General features: G+C 46.9%; 1 long non-coding RNA gene across 1 annotated transcript; it reads left to right on the top strand.

The window, feature by feature from the left end:
• The first annotated feature begins 227 nt into the window (after positions 1–227).
• Positions 228–3,124, top strand: LOC123017694. Its single transcript, XR_006413647.1, has 2 exons — positions 228–336; positions 2,600–3,124. It is a non-coding gene; the product is annotated as an uncharacterized LOC123017694 (long non-coding RNA).
• Positions 3,125–4,360: the final 1,236 nt, after the last annotated feature.

The raw sequence follows: 4,360 nt of genomic DNA, 5'->3' as shown, positions 1-4,360 counted from the left end.
TGGAGCCCTGCTTGTTGCGCAACGCAGCCCTAACTGGGGCAGGGACTGAATCTGCCCGAGCCGCTGGCAGAGGAGGAGGTTTGGCTGGCCGTGGATAATGGCGCTTTCCTCCGCAGGGTGCGCCCTACGGTGGCTCTAGACTTTGGTCTGCCACTCATCGTCCTGTCACTGCGGAGTGAGTCAGCATGACACAGGCGGCGGGGAGGGAGCGCCAGTGCGGAGAGGGCCGGGCTGCTTGTGTCAGCAGCTTTCTTTTCCCGTCGGCTGCCACAGCCGCGCATGGCTTCAGCCTTGCGCGGACCCTGCTCCCGGGAAAAACGCTCGGAGAGGATGCATGTAGGTCATTACAGCTAATCTTAAACCCCTGCGATTCCTGCTAGCTATAAGGGTTTTTTTTTTAAGTAATGGATGCATTTTGCTATTTGAAAAAGTAGTAGTATTTTCTATATACTCACCGATTCTATTGAAAATGTGAGACTGAAAATAAAAATAACTATCCGTTAGCTTTATCCATTCCACTTTCAGAAATGATCCAAAGGAAATCACACATGTGCTGTTTGATTTTAAGCAGTGGGAATCTACTTTTAGATTATGAGGGTTTAAAAAAAAGTTTTTACATGATAAACCTCAAGAAAAGGGTCATCCACAGAACCTCTCAGTGGATGGCAGTATGAAGGTCAATCACCACTGCTGCTCAGGCATGCCTGCCCTGTGCGGGTGAAGCCATGGGCATGCACAGCCATGCACATAATCTCCGTATGGCTCATGTCATCAGGAAAGCAGCTTTTCCGGTTCTTGTGGCTGTGTGGGAAAAAAAAGCTGGTCTGTGCTCAGTTTAGCCTGTGGCCTGTACATGACTAGCTTAGCCTATGACAGCACAGCATGTGATGACACAAGTCTGGGTCTGCCAGAATAACAGCTGCTTCCACACTAGCTGTTTTCTCCAAAATTGGCATCAAGCAGTTTTTTAATAAGAATGTAAGAAAGGGCCACAACCAAGTTATTGCCATTCTAGACCTCCCCCGCCCCCCATTACTCTTTGGCAGGATGATTTACGGCATTTCCCACTCCCACCCCATCCCTTAAAACCCTTAAAAATTGTGGCACTCATCTGTCTGTGTTAGGCTGGCAAAGCCCTGCTGAGCTTTTGCAGCTGCTGCCTAAGACTGCACCAGACCACTGGCCCATCCAGCTTAGTATCTCTGCATCTGGGTGTCAAATTCCTTTCAGCCTGAGGGGAAAATGCAATTTCAAAGAAGCATTCAGAAGTCCATCCCAGTAGTAGGAGCCAAAGGCAAGAAGAGGGTGTCCAAAGGGAAAAGTCATGGGATCAGGTACAAATGCACCACCATAGTTGCAGCTTAAAGCTCCTGCTGCCAGTAACTAAGTCTTAGGAAAGGTGTTCCACCCTTTTAGGTACTTTTTCTTTTGGTGAAATTGGGGAATTCAGCAAATGATTGGCAGTTGGGGGGAGGGGGGGCTTCTGAGAAATCAGGCAGGGCTGGACTAGGGCTCCAGGCAACCCAGATTTGGCCTGCAGGTCTTGAGTTTCAACACACCTGGTCTGTGCCGACAGACAGGAGCTCTCCAGGATATGAGGCTTTCCTAGCTGTGCCTGGAGATATCAGGAACTGAACATGCCAAACAGGTGCCCTACCACAGAGCTGTAGCCTTTCCCCCAGTGATCAACATTCCACATCTGCTGAGCATGATCGCTGGCTGTTCTGGTGTATCCACAGTACAAGTTTCATTTTTGGACCTTCTGCAAACTGTAGCGTTTCCCCAAGTCTGCCGATAACTGCCTTTGATGTGGCTGGTGCCTCTCTGAGTATACAAGCGGGGGCACTCTCTGAAGACTGGCAACAGGAAAAGATTAACTGGAAACCATTGACTGGTTAGTTCACTACTCTCAACCTCACAGTTGACTGATTAATATTTGTCACTGAAGTCCTGCAAGCACATATGTAGACAGACATTTTGCATCTAGTAGTGACTACCGTCCTCATGCACTAAAGCTGGATCTAAAGCAAGGATTTGCATCAAGCTGTTCAAACAGAAGCTGGGCTAGTCTTAGCAGTGGTAGAGATCTAAAGATGAAGAAGTGAGAAGGGGAAAATGAAGGAGGACTATTCTGTTTGGCCCTCTTCCATCAGGTTCTTAACTTTTTGTCAGGGCTTAGTCTGAACAGTCAAGGAAAAGGCATGGGAGTCCAATAACTGATAGCAAGGGAATCAGAAAAGCCTGCTGACTTACCCAGTCCCAAGGACACCTTGCCCCCTAAGGACACCACCCAGGCCAGCCCATGGCATCACCACCCTTCAAGGTCCATGAACTAAATGGTGGCAGACTGTAGGAAACCCAGAGATAACGGGGCTCTTCACCATTTGAGGTCTAGTCAGGAGGTGGGATCAGCTGTACCTTGTTAGCTAGCAGATAACTAGGAAGGGGATAGTTTAGCTATAGGTACATAAATCCATGTCCCAGACACTTGTGCTATGATAACAGCTGTCTGTAGGCCTTTCTTAGGCAGGCTTGTCTCTAGTGATCCTTTGTCTTGGGGATTTTCTACACATTGTTAATCTGCCACCTTTACTTTCAGCCTTGTTACAGCCTTGAGATCTGAGCAGTGCTCATGCAGCATTTCCTTTCCTGCTTTTCCACCAAATATCCTCTGGGTGCCAAGAAATCATGCTTTCTTTCACCAGCAGAAATAATATCTCATTTTCCCCCCTCTGAAAAGCACTTGTGGAACAAAAGTAATACTAGAGGGTCACAATGTCATCTGAAGAAGCTGTAAACAAGCCCGAGTAGGGACTGATGAGTGCACAACAGACGCCTCGTGTAGAATGGCTCTTAGTTGCCGTTTTCTGTCCTAGTTCCTGCTACTGACTGGTCTTCCTTGACTTTAGTGCTTCTTCAGCATCAGTACTGTGGACTCTGCTTCTATCAGCTACACCCTTAACGGGCCTCTTAACCTTTCCATCAAAATCAATGTGATTCTTAAAGGTACTTCTCTCCTGGCTGAATTGTGTCTTTTATGACTAATGATAGAAACATATACCTGTATATCTCTGCTTGGCATACAATGGCTACTTTTTCCACAATAAATAATGTTATAAAAATACATACTGATGCCCATTTGCTTCTGTTGGCCTTATTTGAATGCATGAGAGCTGCCATCCATTGAAAACCCAGGGAAATCTGGACAGCCAGGTGTGGTGGTGTGGTTAAGAGCGTGGGACTGGGACTCAGACAATCTGGGTTCTTAGTCCCTGCTCAGCCATGGAGCCAACTGGGTGACTTTGGGCCAGCCACAGACTCTCAGCCCAACCTACCTCACAGGGTTGTTGTTGTGGGGATAAGATGGAGGAGGAGATGCAAGCTGCCTTGAGCTCTTTGTAGGAAAAAGGCAGGATATAAATTGAAAAATAAATAAATAAAAATCAATGGAAGGACTTAGGTGGGTGTAACATAAATGCCATGCAGCCAAAGGGTATAGCTCATGTTCTCTGAAGTGGAATTTCAACTTTTATTTCCCGTAGAGTTTGAGCTCACCACCAACTCTGCTTTTAAAAACACATCTAGAGTGATTGCCCACAGGAGAAAGTTCATGGCTGAAATGACACCAGTCCAGACCTAGGCTGTGTGTCAGAGTCAAGCATGCCGTGATGCTTTATGCTGTAGTGGTTTAAATAATCCATAAATCACGTAACTAAACCATCACATAACTAAATGTAACTAGTCCGACTGTGTTATTCCTCACTCAGGACTAAAAAGTCATCAGACAATGGAGGCTTCAAGCCTAGCATGGACAAGTGGCCCGGACAATATCTAGGCAATACCGATTCCAATTTTCTGAGCAACACCTACAAAAAAGCAACAAGGGCAGGGGTGTTGCTCATACTGTACTGAAATGAATTCTGGATGGAACCCACTGGATCCGCCCGTGGCTTGTCCCTGTTTAACCAGTACACACACTGGAATGACAACTCATCTAAATGTTAGCCCCTCTTTCCTTCTATTTTCAGTTCCCTGCTGTGAGGAATGTTGCTTATTTAGTAAAATGTGGCACTAAGCACAGGAGGGAGGTATCTGAAGGCTTGATGGAGCCCCACCTTTGGGGGAGGTATAAATGTTTCTAAAAACCCAAGAGGGGTGCCAGGAAGAGGACTGAGCATGCCTCGTGACCAGGCAGGAAATGGGCTAGCGAGGGGAATAGAAAAGTAATGGGAAAGGGGAATGGAGTGAAGTGGCTGGCATCGGAACAGGGAGTGCGCCACACCGCAATGTGTTGTTGCAGTCCTGTTTGTTTTCTGAAACCAGAACATTGGGCAAAAACAGGCTGGTACCATTTTCCAGG

Source organism: Varanus komodoensis, unplaced genomic scaffold (genome assembly GCF_004798865.1).
Source record: "Varanus komodoensis strain SLA01 unplaced genomic scaffold, ASM479886v1 scaffold10, whole genome shotgun sequence".
Taxonomy (NCBI): Eukaryota; Metazoa; Chordata; class Lepidosauria; order Squamata; family Varanidae; genus Varanus; species Varanus komodoensis.
This window is presented reverse-complemented; position numbering and strand designations above follow the sequence as displayed.